This window comes from Meriones unguiculatus, chromosome 9 (assembly GCF_030254825.1).
Source record: "Meriones unguiculatus strain TT.TT164.6M chromosome 9, Bangor_MerUng_6.1, whole genome shotgun sequence".
Taxonomy (NCBI): domain Eukaryota; kingdom Metazoa; phylum Chordata; class Mammalia; order Rodentia; family Muridae; genus Meriones; species Meriones unguiculatus.
Window position 1 is genome coordinate 8,421,185 of NC_083357.1, and position 15,637 is coordinate 8,436,821.

Genomic DNA, 15,637 nt, shown 5'->3' on the forward strand with positions numbered 1-15,637 from the left:
CTTTCCTATACCTCCCAAGACCACCTGCCCAGGAGTGCCACTGTCCACAGCGAGCTGTGCCCTCCCACATCAAGAAAATGCCCTGAAGACTTGTCTACAGGCCAATCTGATGGAGGCATATTCTTAATTGAGGTTCCCTCTTCTCAGAGGCATATTCTTAATTGAGGTTCCCTCTTCTCAGATGGTTCCAGATTGTGTTAAGCTCTCTCTCTCTCTCTCTCTCTCTCTCTCACACACACACACACACTAACCAGCACAAAGACTTACACTGTGTGCACCTGTGAGGTGAGGCCATGCAGGTACATGGCATGATGGGAGGTCAGTAAATGGCGGAATGAAAAGCAAGCTACATAGGCCTGGCATTGGTCACATGTAGGTGTCTTAGATGGATGTCCCAAATTCCCAAGGAAAAAATGCATCTGGACCTCCTACTGACCTCAGAGTCCAGGGCAACAAGAGCCCCAGGGAGTGCTTCCAAGGTCTGAAGTAACGAGCAGTGCCCCTCAGAGCACAACTTGCCATGGGCCTGTGTCTACATACCAAGGGCCAGATCCCAGCGGCCGCAGCTCTGCCTCCTGCCTCTCAATAAGATCGCCCAGAAACAAGATAGGGTAGTGACTGACTTTCATAGTAACTCAGAGGGTAAAGTTGAACAGAAAGAGGAAGAGTTGAAGGAGCCTAGGCTCCTCGGGAACAGGAAATCACAGCCATCCTCGTGGCAGAAGGTAAGGCTGGCTGGACACAGGTCCCTGACACCACCGCTGCTTGGCTATGTGGCTATGTCTCGTGAGCTCCGCGTCTCTGCCGCCCCATATTCCAGATGAGGGTTTGTCTGTCCCTGGTCTCTAGGCCGCCATGCTGATAAAAAGCCCACTAGCATAAGGGCCAGCATCAACCTGGCAGGCCCGGGCATATCCTCTGGTTGATGTTACCAATTGCCGTGCAGCACACCCTCTGTGAGTCCACTCGTGTGCCCCCACTGTGCCTCTTCTACCTGCCAACCAGCCAGGGGGCAGGGAACTGTCCCCAGTTCTGGGAGAGGAAAGTCACGTCCGCAGGAGCATGTGGCGCTCACCCCGGACGGGGAGGCACTCCGCACACTTGCTGACCAGCCTCTCCCCACAGCTCCCTCTGGTGTCTAGCCCTGCCTGAAGGCCCATGGCTCTCTTTGCCCCTAGCTTGCCCTGGACTCACGGAGCTGTGCAGAAGAGACAGGAGGTCAGAGCAACCACAGGAAGGTGATGCAGAGTTCTGACCTGTGGGCTGCCCTTGAGGCCTGTACTTGGGCTCACACTCACAGCAGCTTACTGTTACAAGCCACTGGAGGGAAAACCACAACCACAGCAGGTCTGGGCCCCAGCCTTAAACCTGCATTCAGGCCACAGTGCTGCCAGCACAGGGGAGCCGTGGTCTCTGCGGGCTGCCATGGGACTACCCAACAGTCACTGAGGGGTCAAATCATTTTGTTCCAAGTTCCGAAGCCAGAAATGAGAACAAAGGTCCAGCTGGTGCAAACCCCCACATGGCTCTCATTTGGAGTACTCAGACCCCAGAAGGGAAATAAGATGCATGAGGTAACTAGCAACTGCGTCTGCCTCAGTGTGACCTTGAGAGATAGTCTGGGTAACTGTCCGTCTGCACAGTGAAGTCAGCCTGCCCCACAGCCTTGCTGTGCCTGAGCAGCAGTGGGAGCACAAAGGCGAGGCGTGCTCACCGTTTATAAACCCCAGGCAGATAGGCCCAGGGGACAGCAGGGGCTATCCTCACAGCACTCCTCAGGGGACAGGTGGGCCTTCCCCAGCATCAGAGGTGCCGAGTCTCTCGGCTCCTGCTCCTCCAGTCTGTCTATGAGGTAGAGGGCAAGGGAAAGAGTCACACAGCCCAAGCTGCCACTCTCAGCTCTCCCACTTCTGAGAAAGACAGTCCTGTCCAAGATGACAACATACTGCATTAGCCTTGTAATTAGCTCACTCTATTCCTGCGTCGCCCCAGGAAGTGTTTTCTGGATGAAGAAACCTAGGTTCAAAGAAGGTAAAGTGACTTACTCAAGGTCACAAAGGCAGAAAGTAGTGAGTAAATGGTGGGAAGATTTGAAGGTAGGCCTGTTGGATGCTGTAGCTCATGTTCTTTCTAGTAGACTCTGCCATGGGAAGATGAAGACAGGAAAGAGGGCAGGAAATGGAGACATAAATATAGCAGAGATAGCACAAACACTTACGAAGGCAGAAAAGCAAGGAGAGAATGTAGAACCTTCTGCCTACAGTCTATTCACCTACACTCATCCTGAGTCCTGGCCTGGTCCCAGCCTGTCCTTAAGGGAACTCCTCTCCTTTTGGACAACAAGGGCAGTACAGACCCCTGAACTGCTGTCTTTCCTTCATGTCTGAAAACATGGGAAACTGGCCCAGGTCCCTATCCTTGCCAGAGACCAGAAGCCTTGAGGTGAGCAAGGCAGTGGCCAAGCCACCACAGCAGGTCACCTTCTCGAGAGCAAATAGAAACCTGTTTCCAGCCAGCCCAGGGCACTGAGAAAGCTAGCCTCAAGGTGCCCAGGAAGGCACTGTTGACATTGCCATTGGGTGTACCCAACTGTGCTGAGAAAGAAAGCAGAGATGCACACACCACCTCCTTTCGGCACAGAGGAGAAACTAAGGCCAAGGTTCTCCCAAAGGTCCCAGCTCTCACAGTTTTCCCTGTACCCTGGTCTGATTCTGCCTCACAGGCAATGGGGTTACATCCACCGGGCAGAGGGAAAAGCTTGGGTTGAGAGTGAAGAAGAAGGACCTAGGTCAGACTTCTATGGCAAACTGAACAGGCTCAAGAAAACATGAGCTGAAAGTCCTGGGTGTGTGTGGCGGGGGGCGGGGGGAGTGTTATCTGACTTCTTCAACAGATTCCTGGGAGCCCTGACCCTACCTCATATAGCCCTCTACTACCCACAGCTGCCTACCTTGGACTGGCACCCATGGCCTCCCATGAAAATACCAAGACTAGATGCAGATGGTAGCAAAGTGGTGCCCTCCTGGGGCTGTCACCCTACCTGGTGTGTAGGTCTGGTCATGGAACAGGATGGATTGAGAGGTGATGTGATGGGCAGGTGAGAGGAAGCTGGCCCTGCAGTTTTAAAGAGTAACAGGTAGGATAAAGAACAACCCGGCTGGGCCTCGGGAAGCTGACCTCTTCCATGTTGGAATTCCCAGACAGAACCAAGCACAGAGGGCATGGGCTTTCACAACTCAGAAAATAGGCTCAGCTGGAATTGCAGGAAGAGGGGAGAGAAAGCCTGCCTCTGTCAGAGCCCATGGTCTCAGGTCGTAGCCAGCCCCCAGAACAGGAATGCCTTCCATGGGACTGGCCTCATATGCTTGCCAGGGTTCCTTCTGCCCCTCCCTCTCGGGGACCAGTTACTGGCCATACGCTCCCCCGCATGAACTCTTCAACACTCTTCTATTCCTTTCTGCTCGCCCCAGCACCCCACCCCCTGGCTGACTCTACCCAGAGCATGGAAGGAACCTCCTTGGCTAGCACTGTTCTTAGAAGAAGCCAGAGGCCTCAGCCTGGCATTTAAGGCTCCCCACACCCTGGCCCCATCCTGTTCTCCACCTCAAATCCCTCTCTGGCTGTTTGGCACCTCACTTGCCAGCCCCATAAACCACTACATGTTCCCTGAGCCAGAATGGCTTCTTCTCATATATCTATCTAGATTGTTCCAAAAGCCAGCCCTGGTAATCTTTTCCCACTCCCAAGAAAGGCTGCTGCTTCCATGTTGGTAATCTGTGCCATATGTTATCTGTTGTAGGTGGGGTGGTGTCCCTTTGCCTCTAGCTTAGTCATCTCCATCCTGGCTACGTGGTGACCGCTCAGCAATCCCACTACTGAGAGCTGGTAGTGACACTCACGTAGAACCCTTGCCTGGCATACATAAGTGCAAACATATGCATGCACTCACAAAGAGAAAAAAGGAAAAGAAAAATCAAAACCCCAATCTGCGAAACATGAAAACCCACATTAACTGCATACAAGGGTGTCGGGCCCTGTCTGTCTGTAATCCCAGCATTCAGCAGGATTGGAAATTCCAGGCCAACCCGGGCTAAAAAAGGGTTTTTAAAGGGCTAAAAAAGTCTTTTTTGTTCCTGCCTCAGAACAAAAAAGAATTGCAAAAGGGAATAAGAAGGGGACACCAGATGGCATGATCATACTATTTCAACCACATAAGGGTCAGGCTACCCTAAGAACCGAGTAAAAGCTGGGGTCTTCTCTCAAAAAAATATACATGCTTATTTTCGCACAAAACAGGATGGGGCTGGGCTACAAAAGTCTGTCTCAGCCCCAATCAGTGAGTGGCACAGACACAGCAGGCTGATGGAGGACTAAGGATTGCTGAGTAGGATGAAAGCAAGCTTCGCTCAGGCAGTGAGAATCAGGAGTGAGAGGGCTGAGGTAAAATGGGGCAGCAAAGGGCTACTGGCCTGGGTGGCTGGAGGGTCTTTAGCCTGACTGATATCACAGCTGACCCTACCAGAGGTTCTAGATGAGTTACAGGGCCAGGACTAAGGGTTCATGGCTGTCAACGGGCCACAAGCCCTTTGCCATCGAGGGCACAGCCTACATCAGGCACAGAATTGTGGTCCTCTAGCTGGCCTCCAGATCGGGGATCTCTGAGCTCAGCCAGAGAGAGAGTTCCTGGTTTCCATGAGGGAGAAACAAAGACCCTTCACGGCCCAAGCCAGGAGCCAGCTTCTTTGAGAACAAGAAGTTCTCTGTAATGAAACAGGGGAGGAGGGACATTCAGGACTCTCCAAAGACAACCATACACATGCACACACATGGTGCGCTGATAAACTTTAATACAGTCAGGCATGGGGAGTCTCCTTGGAGACAGGCACACACACAGCCCTAGGATAACAGAGCGCATACACAGGAATGCCTCCCACTCAACCACAACTGTCACACGTGAACAAAGAGCCAGGCATGTGCACATGCATACACGCAATCACACACAACTGCTTGGTGGGATAAGCCCTAATATATAGACCGTGAACAGGCACATTCTAGGCAAAGGGAGGCCTGGAAGAACCTTGCATACCTGATTAGGTTCTGGCACCGAATACAGCTTTTCCTGTCACAGTACCCTTGGGGACAATGGCTGGGGAGAAAGGACGGACTGGGAAGGATAACAGGGAACCAGGCCAAAATGGGCTTGCCTCTTCAGGAGGTCCAAAGAGAAGTCCAAAATATGGAAGAGAAGGGACAGGCTGGTCAGGCACATCTCTAGGCAGGCCTTAGCCTGCCCACTGGCCAGCAGGCCCTGCAGGGAAGTGAGCAAATGCTGAAGCTGGAGCCCACGGTGGCAGTCACCAGCCTGGCAAGTGAGGAGAGGACTCTAAGTGCTATGTTGGGGGCAGCCCACACATGACCTCCATGAGCCCCAGGCTTACACTGCAGAAGATGACCAAGGGGGTTGAGCAATTAAACCAAAGCCACAAAGCCAATGGGGCCAGGGGGAGGAGGGAGGACAGTTTCCAACCCAGACTCTTAGACCTGCCCATCGGACTTATCAGGGGAAGGGGCTATGTTTGTTGGTGTGGACTGCTCCTTTGGACCCTAGTAGTTGGTCCCAAGCCCATGTCTTATACCTTCTCTCTCTGCCCCCTCTCAATGACTGTCCCCAGAATGTTCAGATTTATAACCATGAACTGTTTTGTGTCTGGGAGAAGGCAAAATGGCCACTTGGTCTTTTGCTATTTGTCTATAACCTTCAAGATGGGCAGTGTGCAGAGGACAGGGCCTAGGACCTCAGGGACCTAGAGAAAGCTGGGAGAATCAGCAGCATCCACAAGGTGTGCCATCGCCCCCACAACTATTACATGGAGAAACTAGTGAGCTCAGGCCTTCATAGGCTGGGTGAATGTAGTTCAGAACATGGCCAAGCCTCCCTAGTGTTCCATCTGCAATGGGAATGATCTCACCCGTGTACCATGCTGAACACAGGGCCTGGAATGAGGCAGTGATATACACAGAAGTCAACCCTACTGTCCTCATGTCTGGCTCTCTCCCACCTGCCCTTCTACCCATCTCCAGTCGTCCTTGATCCTCTCGGGGTTAATCCAGCTGTGGGATGCCCCAGGATGCCTGCTACACTAGGATCCCATCTAGGCCGGTGTAGTTGAGTCCGTGGGCAAAGCCCCGGTCAGCAGCTGCCACTCATGGCCTAACAGTCCCCTTGTCTTGATAGTCTAGAGCCCCAGGCTTTGTCTGGCTCTGCCACCAGTGGACTCCGGAGAGCCTCCTACCACAGCTACACCACATCGACATCTGATCCAATCTTGGCCTAGTGACTGGCCTGTTTACTCAACATGGCTACAGATGTGATCCAAAGCTTCCGTGTCTGTTGTGAAAACAGCAGCTCAGTGACCACAGGCCTGCCCTCCTGGCCCCTAGGTAGGTACCTTTGAGGGACAGCTGTCCTATTTTGCATCTGAGGTCTTTCAATCTTCCACACCAGCGGAAGCCCCTCTCCTCCCAAGCCAGCCTTGCATCATCGGGCCTCACTTTGGACCTAGAGTACTGTACTATAGGCTTCTGTGCCCACCTGGCTCTCCAACCTCACCACGTGAAAGAGTCAAAAAAAAAAAAAAAAGCTCAGAGCAGCCCACAGCAGCCTACTGATGTCCTGCTTCCACGTGTTCTCATCTGCCAGGAGTGCCCACGCTCACAGTCATCAGGCCAGAAAACCTGGGGCCTGTTTTCTGCTTGCCTGCCTCTCCCCACGCAGACCACTCCCAAGTCCACCTTTGTGGCAAGCCTCAGGCCTCTCCTGCCTCTCCTACCCCGACCTGGTCCCTATCGCTGAGGCCAGACTGAACACCTGCCTGCCTACTCTCACTCTCCCCCACAGTCTCTATGCTCCAGCTCCAAACAAGGCTTTCAAGACTGAAGGCAGGAAAGCAAACTCTGTTATCCCTGGCTTGGCTCTTCGTGTGTCCCAGCAAGTCCATCAACCCATAGCCTTGACCTCCCTGATCTAGGCAGCTGCCTTCTCCTCACTCCTGTGCCCTGGCTGTGGGGACCCCTTTCACTTCCTAACAACCAAGTTCCTCCTCCAAGGAGCAGAGGCTCTGTTCTGTCCTCCTGTACCCTACCCCAACAGTGGCTCCTTCCTGTCATTCAGGTCTCACATGCACACTCCTGCTCTGCCCATTTCACAGATGAGGCAACAGAGGCTGAGAGCAGCCTCGACTCTGGCTGGGTACATAGCCAGGAATAACTACATCAGAGAACGCCTGGTGCTTCAGAGGTCTTGCCCCTGCACCTTCAGTATGTCCTCCCTCACTCTCAGCACAGGCTTACAGTGATCTCCAGCCCTCCAACCTTGTGGGCCTGCATGCCACACCACCATCCTTAGTATTCATCACCACAGACCCCCAGCCTCTTGGTCCCAAACAGCAACAGGCAAAGAGGAGCTGACCTCAGCATTCCTGGGACACGAAAGCCCCTCTCACCGGCTGTCACATACCTAATGAGTCTAATCTAATGAGTCCCAGATACCCAACCCTTCTATGACCTAAAGGCTGACTCCTGAGGTCCTGAGGACAGGCAGCCTGGTAGGAGGGTTCACTACCCACCTCCCCATTCCAAACCTAAAGTCCTGTAGGGGACCTGGGCAGAGAGGAGCTGAAGGGATCCCTAAGCAGCTATCTGGGGGGCTTCCTCTCCCCTCTCTTCACCCACTGTTGTGAGATTTATCGTCCTCACTTTGAAAAGGAGCAAGAGGGACACAAGCAGGAGCAGGCTGCGCTGCTGATTGTGCACAGCTCTTCTGCCCTGAGCTTCTGATGAGGACATGGGGCCCCCGGAATCAGCAGAGCCTTACTCAGCACCTAGTATTGTGGGTGGAGGCAGAACTGACAAAATGGAGGGAGTCAGAGACACAACTTCTCAGCTGGCTTCCACAGCCATGTCGCTGAGATGCCAGGCCAGTCCCAGCACATCAAACAATGATGACATATTATCAGTGCCACTTGCTAGATTTGAATAGTTACTCTGCATCAGGCACTAAGTGCTTTAAAGCCCCTTCAGTTCCTGATATTTTGTTGTTGTGTTTTTTGTTTTGTTTTGTTTTCCAAGAAGGGGTTTCTCTGTAGCCCTGGCTGTCCTGGAACTCACTCTGTAGTCCAGGCTGTCCTGGAACTCACTCTGTAGTCCAGGCCGGCCTCAAACTCAGAGCTCTGCCTGCCTCTGCCTCCTGAGTGCTGGGATTAAAGGCCTGCACCACTACTTCCCAGCTAGTTCCTGCTATTTTGCATACATTCTCTTCTATTCCCAAATAACTCATAAAAGTGTATATAAACACGATTTTGTCAGAGAGGGAAACCAAGGTACTGAGTGTGAAAACCGCTTGCACAGAATTATCCATACAGCTGTTTAGTGCTACCTAAGTTCTGGAACACAGGAAAGTCCCTGCCATCCCCGGGGGCCGTGCCTACTGGTGCTGAAGCCCTGTACTTGGACTTACAAGCCTGGAACAAAGAAAAGCTGGGGTTGGGGCTGCAGGAGGCCTACCGGCCTCAGGCTCCTATTTTCCACCAGAGCTCCAGACAAGCCTGGACAGTCTCGGTAGGGAAAGCCCGGTCAATTGACCTAACCCACTGGCCAGACACTGCTCCTCTCACAGGCAGAGTGGAGTGAGGCAAGCCCTAGGCGGAGCTGGTCAATCCCACTCTGAAACCACTTCCTGGGCAGTCCAGAGGAAGTGAGTCTCCAGAAACCTTTGGACAAGCTGGGTCTCTCCCCTGGGCTTAAGCCATGGAGCGTGGACCCCAGGAGAAAAGCACCACACTGTACAGGCCTCTGAGTTCAGCTACTCCACTCTCTCCCGGCATAGTGTGGGGACAGAGCAGCTCTAGGTCCTCCATTGGCCTATCACCCCTTGGCCCCATGACCAAACAGCCCACTCACTTCCTCTTCTGTGGCAGTGGCCACAGCTTGAAGCAGCTAACAGGACCCCTCCTCCACACTTGTGCCCCTATCTCCAACACCAAACCCTGGTCAGCTGGGGGCCTGGGTCATGTGAGCAGATCTCCCTCCCAGTGTGGCCTAACTTCCTCCACCCTGGTGATTGTTTTCTCCCGTCTTCCCCTTCTGTTTTGGTTTTGTTTTTATTTTTGAGACAGGGTTTCTCTGTGTCCTGGAACTCACTCTGTAGACCAGGCTGTCCTCGAACTCACAGATCTGACTGCCTCTTCCTCTCTAGTGCTGGGATTAAGAACATGCGACACCGCCAACCCAGTCACCCCTGGTGACCTTGGCTACACCTGGAACCTCACTGTCAGGTGACAGGCTGTGACTGACTGACTGCCACAGTGGATAATGGTCCTGACTAGGGCTGCCCATCTGACCTGGCACGGGTATGTATGGTGCCTGTGCGCGTTCACAGGAGGAAGTAAACCTCCTGTGAGTGCATGCGTGTGTCCCTTGAGGAGATGCATGTGGACACCGTGTGCTTATGTGTAGGCAGTGTGTGCCTGGGGCAGAGAATGCCTAGTGCAGCTTGGCCTTGTCTACCTGTGTGAGCACGTGTGCTCCTCTCCAGACAGACAGGTGATGCTTAAGAGTTTGCAGTAGGTAGGCAGGCTCCAAGGCTCATGAAACTGAGGCTTAATTGATGGGAGGAGCTGGCTTCCCTGGCTTCAGACCGCTGAGAACCCCTAGTGGATCAACCCCTCCCCACCAGGTTTGGGGTACGATGAATAGACAGAAGATGCGGTGAAGATCCTGCCCTTGTCCTACCCCCACTCAAGTGAGAAGTCTGACCTCCTTCCTCCCTCTCTCTACACTGAGGAAGCTTCAAACACCTCCACACTAACTGTGGCTAACAATCAGAAAAGTGGGAATGGAGGCTGATCTGGGGAGATTCCTGGAGCAAGACCATCCTTGCCAGCCTGTCCCAGACTGTCCCAGATTCCAGTACATACACTCAGCCCCCCTATCCACATACACAAGCACGTGTGCACGCCACATATGCAGACCTCTGCTCGCTGGGGCTCCTCTAGTCACATACACAGCTACTTCCTTCCTCCCTCCTCCTTTCTGTCTCTTCTTTCTTTTTAGTTTTTTTTTTTTTTTTTTGGGGGGGGTGCTTCGGCTTCTACCAGGGCTTCACATGCTGAGCCCACTCCCACAGAGCTTTAGCACTAGGACTTTCTGGCAACAGGGGCTCAAGGAAGCAAGGCTGGCCCCATAGTTGGCACTGCAAATTTTAGACTTGCTGCTTTCCCTGGCATTCCTTAAAGGCATTGCCCAGCCGAGCCCAGCCCTGAATCAGGAGGCTGAGGAGATGGAGGGAGAGCTAGGAGACCACTCAGCCTCCATTCTATTCCCAGCCCAGCATTCAATCCAGTTTGGGACACAGGTGAGCTTGTTTCCTTGTGAAATGAGGGAGGCTTGAGGAGCCATGAAAAAGCTGACACCTCCACCCCAACCCTTGGCTTACACGCTCCTTTCCCTCCAACTGACTGAGAACAGTGTCACCACTCCTCCCTCCATACTACAGGCAGGTTCCAGCACTCTGAGCTTCAAGGCCAAGGCCACAGCCAGGTATCAGGCAGGAAGCCCCTTATGTACAAAGTAAGGGACACCTCCCTTGGACACTCCACACCCAGATCACAGCTTCTGAATGTACCCCAGGATCCAGCCAGTGCCAGTGGACGAGGACAAATCTTGAAAAGGGAGGGTACCCTGGCACATTGCCCATCTGCCTGGGATGACCCACCGTACCTGGGCCTCCCAGGTCTTGCTAGTCCTGGCTCCTGCTGTGCTGCAGCCGCTCACTAACCACCAAAAGTAAGTAGGCCCAACGCCCTTGCCTGGGCTAATTTCCCGCAGACCTGTAGAAACAAGAGAAAACAGCTGAGCTGGGAAGCACAGCCAAACAGGCCCCAGCACCAGCCAGCTTCTGTACAGGCGGCACAGCTCTGCTCTGCAGGGCGAAGGAGCTCGACTTCCCCGGACCTGATGTTTTCTCTGAACGGCTGTTAGGCCCAGATTCTCTTGGGAACCAGCTATGTGCCCCTTCCATGTTAGGGTCTAGAACACTGTGTCCTTGCCCTCAAAACAACATTTCTAGCACGGTTAGGAGGCCATGGAACACAGTGGGGATAGAGGGTGGAGGATACCTGTTCTGACCCTCCTGTGGAGAGGGTGGCCCTAAAGGTTTTGGAGCTGCAGGGTGCAGTCAGTGGAACACCAACCTCTGACAATTCCTTTGAGCTTTTTTTTCTTTTAAAATAAAGGCAGGGTCTTGTGTAAACCAGGCTGGCTTTTGTTTTGTTTTGTTTTTCTTTTTTTGAGACTGAGTTTCTCTGTGTATCCGCCTGCCTCTGCCTCCTGAACAGAGATTAAAGGCCTGGGATTAAAGGCCTGTGTCACCAAGCCTATTTTTTAAATGGAGGAAAATGTTACTGCTCCACTGCCAGGGTGGCTCCGAGGCTTCCTGCCAGCTCCGTGCTACATTCACAGTAAAAGCAAGAAATGACCCTGGGATAGTGGAACACTTCTCTTAGCCCAGCTACTCAGGAGCCTGAGGCATAAAAGCGAAAGTTCAAGGCTAGCCTCTGCTACATGGAAAGTTCAAGGCCAGCTTTGTCCCTGGTTTGTAGTTTCAGGTGATTGCACAGTTACACAGCTGAAAAAAAAACTAAGGCCTAGAGATACCCTGAACAGGAGGCATGGGAAAAGCAGCACAGTGCCCTGGCCCAGGTTTCCTGGCATTTCCACTGTAAGCCAGGTCTCCTCAAAAGGTACCCTGGAGACCTCATCGCTACCTCCTGGAGGCACCCTCACGCTTTATCTTTCCATCAGTCCTTCAATCATTCCTAGTTTAAATTTAAATTCCAATTAGCTGTGCCAGACAAATGGTGTCAGAGCCCTGCAGTAATCACAGTTCTGAGTCACCCCCATAACCCCCATCATAGCTACAGAGACTGGGGGCCTGATGGGGTGGGGCTGGGCAGGGCTGGGTCCTGAAACTGTGAAGAAACCCTCCTTCCTGCAAGCAGCCGACACACTGTGTGTGTGGGAAATACGGTCAGGAGAGATCTGGGTTTCCATTCATCCTGGATTCCAGAAGAACGGGACACACAGCCAGGGACAATGCCCAGATGAAACCTTCACGTGTGTACGACTCTCGGGGCGTGTCAAGACTGCCGAAGAACTGCTGATCTGAGTCCTCACTCTCTATCCCACAAAGCAAGCTCCGCACACAGAGGCCGGGGCCTGGGATTCTTGCTCTTAAAGGACATGGGAAGTGTTTGAGCCCACGGCTCTTTAGCTCCAGAACCTGAAGTCTCGATCCTACCACTACAAGCTCAGGACTTGCCCTAGCCTTCTCCATCTCTCTAGGAGCCAAGGCTGGGCTTGTGCATGGCAAGCACACACCCAGCATCTCCTGTGCTCCCGTTCTCATATGCATCCAGGCACTCTCCTTCCCTCCTGGTCCCACCGCATACTCTATCACACCCTTCTGTTGCTGTCACCCATACTCTGCCATTGCTACCCACACCACTGTCACTCCCTAACACACACCAGCAGTTCACACAGCCAGACTGAGGCTTCTACCACTCACACTCTCCCTCCGCAGCTCTAGTGTCACCTTCCGCACCGTCCTGTCATATACCGGAGCCTTTACAACATCATACAAAGATACTATCACTGAGAAACCAAACACACGCACGCGCGCACACACACACACACACGCACACACACACACACACACACACACACCACAGCCGCCCTCTGCTGGCCTGCCCACCACACCCCAGCCTAATCCATAGCTGGAACGAGGAAACCCAGGGACCAGTCCCCTCCCTCTGCACAGAAGCTCAGCAGCAGAGGACGAAGAACCAAATATGATTACATGCACACTTATGCAGACACACATACATGACCCTAGCGGGTAGGCACAGTGATGATGTGAGCTCCCGGGGTTAAAGGATCTAATGTACTCATGGCCAGATGGTCACTTTGGAGACGCTAAGGGATACAGATACATGCACAAGTGAAGACACAGAATATGTAGGGGAGACCAGTGACAACTCACCAAGACATGCTGTAAGAAGTTGCAAGGGGCATGCACGGAGCCTCAGGACACAAAGACGGCCATATATGTACAAGCAAGTCCCACGTGAAAAAGGACACATTCACAGGGGAAGTCCCACTGTGACAATACACAAGGAGACAAGACACATAACATAGCCACAGGCCCAGACACTGAAACTACAGCGACAGACACCAGGCTCTTCTGAGCGCCCCGACTCCTTCTAACTCCTCCGGACCGCGTTAGCTTAGCGAGGCTCCCTGTTCTCCCCTCCCCTGCACCGACGGAGTTGGGGAAGTAGGAGCAGTTGTGTTGGTGCTCTCGGCCTCCCTCTCCACCGCCAGCTAGCAGGGCAGGGTACACCCATCCCTGCTGCCCTCATCACCTTCCTGGGCCCCCAGAGGGGGGCGGCGTCTCTCCAGTGGGGCAGACTGACAGCAGCAGGCAGAGGCTACTCCGAGAGAGGGGGCTCAGAGGGGCGGAGAGGACAGGGGAATGGTGGAGGCTGGAGCCACGCCCAGCCCAGAGACAGATGGGGAGCCAAGAAAGACACCGAGACTGAAAGAAGAGATAGGGCGAGGAGGCGGCGCCGCGCCGGTCCGCCCGCCCGGGACCCAGGCACGGGAGACTAAGGCTACCGGCCGCCCGGCCTCCGCCCCGTGGTGGAAAGGACCGGAGGCTGGGCTGGCAGGGGCCGCCGAGCGTGGGCCGGGGGCGCGGCTCTGGGAGGACTGGGTCGAGGGGGTGGCGGGCCTGGCGGGGGTGGGAGAGGAGTACACGGACGGCCAGGGGCAGGCAGACCTGGCCCGGGAGCGCAGGACCTGGCGAGAGGGGTGAGCACCGACGACTGTGCAGAGGCCCCAGGGAGATTCGGGAAGATCGCACGGACCCTCGGAGGGGCTGAAGACACATGGGGCGAAAAGCGGGGGGGGGGGGGGAGATGCCGGGAGAAGTCGGGCCTGGGCTCCAGCCGTCGAAGAGACGGTCAGACCGACCAGGGGACCGGTGGGTCTCCGCACTCGGCAGGGCTCTGGCTGCTCGTGGCTCAGTTTCTCAGTTTCAGAACCGAGAACCGGGGAAGGAGGAAGGCGAAAGGAGGCCACCAGGGAGAGAAGGAGGTTAGAAGGCCGCTGCGCCTTGGAGTTAGCGCAGACCCCGCGCCCAGGCCCAGCTCTCACTCACCTCCCGATGCAGGGCCGGGCGCCAGGGGTCCCGGCGGGCCGGGGTCTGTCTCGTGGCGCGGCTCTCCCGGATGCGCGAGGACGGGGAGGTCGGCACGGGTCTGGTCAGGACGGGCCCGGCGGCCAGCAGGGACCGCCCAGGTCCCGGGACGGAGGGTAGATGCCCAGGGGCCGCTCGGGGGATCCCGCGGCCGCCGCCTCCCGCTCTGGCGCCGCGGCACACGGAAGTGCGGGGGGGGCGGGGCTGCGCGACCTCACCCAGGTGCCGGCCCCGGTCCCGCCCCCGCTCAGGACCCGCCCCGCCGGCGCCCGCCCCCAAGAAGCTCCACCCATGAGAACTAGGGGTCCGGCGCGTCTCAGCCGCTTCCAGGGCAGTTCGCGTTCCCCAGGTCCTCTTGCGGGCTCCGGCTCTGGTCGCTCCTCGCTTACTGCCATCCCGTCTCAGGGGTCTGTTTTATAGAGGAGAACTTGGAGGCCAAGTTGGGGAGCACAGCACACACAGAGGAGCCCAGGAGGCACCGGCGGGGCTTCCCCAACTCCTTGCGCCCACGCCCGGGACTCCCCTGTCCAGCTGGCCAGCCGCGCCTGGCCTCATTCCTCTTCCTGCTGGCTTGAGCGGGGCCGCGAACGGGCTCAGCGCCCGCCGCCAGGCCTGCCGGTTCCAGCCCTGCCCAAGAGAAGGAGCTAGGAGATCTCCAGGTCTCCAGAGCGAAGGCTCTAGCCAGTTGTGGGAATTGCCTCTACCTCCACCTTTCCAGTCTCCTGCGACCGCAGTCCAGAGCTCCTCTCGCCTCAGTCAGGCGCTAAGGAGAGAGTTGTCAGCTGTAACTCATTCATTTATTCCTTCATTAAGGGTCCCCTGGGCCCAAAGTCTGAACACCAAATGGGAGCCAGAGAGCCCATTCTTCCGTCCCCAAAGCCCACAACACTAAGCTTTTACATTATACTTGCCCCAAGAAATGGCTTCCTGGGCTGAGCAGATGGTAGTTTGTCTAGCATGCAGGAAGCCCTATGTAGTTAGCACACAGAGTAAACCACAGATGGAGGCTCGGAACGATACTCCAGTACTCAGGTAAGAACAGGAGTTCAAGGTCAGCCTTAGCGCCAAAGCAAGTGGAGGCCAGTCTGAGCATGTGAGACCCTCTCTCTAGTCAATTAACTAGGAGGTTAAAAGAGGTTTCTAGTATCCTGAGGTCCGTTTGGGGGACCACCTAGAAGGAATAAAAGTCTAGACAGCTCTTTGGCATCTGAGGCTCAAAAGAAATGCACCCCCCACACCATGGAAATTTGAGATTTCCAGGGATGGTGGACCCTGACATTTAAAAACTTCATTTTAAATGTACACTGGGGATTGAGCTAGGGA

At 54.8% G+C, this 15,637-nt stretch overlaps 1 protein-coding gene across 2 annotated transcripts in view; it reads right to left on the reverse strand.

Annotated features, from left to right (window-relative positions):
- Prkcd (protein kinase C delta) overlaps positions 1 to 14,512 on the reverse strand; it is a 30,644-nt gene extending 16,132 nt beyond the window's left edge. The window contains exons 1-2 of one of the 2 annotated variants that reach the window (XM_021635228.2): positions 14,276 to 14,501; positions 10,777 to 10,886 (exon numbers count right to left, since the gene is read on the reverse strand). The gene's annotated coding sequence lies outside the window, so the exon portion shown is untranslated. Of the gene's footprint in view, positions 1 to 10,776; positions 10,887 to 14,275 lie in introns of both variants that reach the window. The other variant, XM_021635227.2, reaches the window with a different exon arrangement.
- Between the last annotated feature and the right edge of the window lie 1,125 nt (positions 14,513 to 15,637).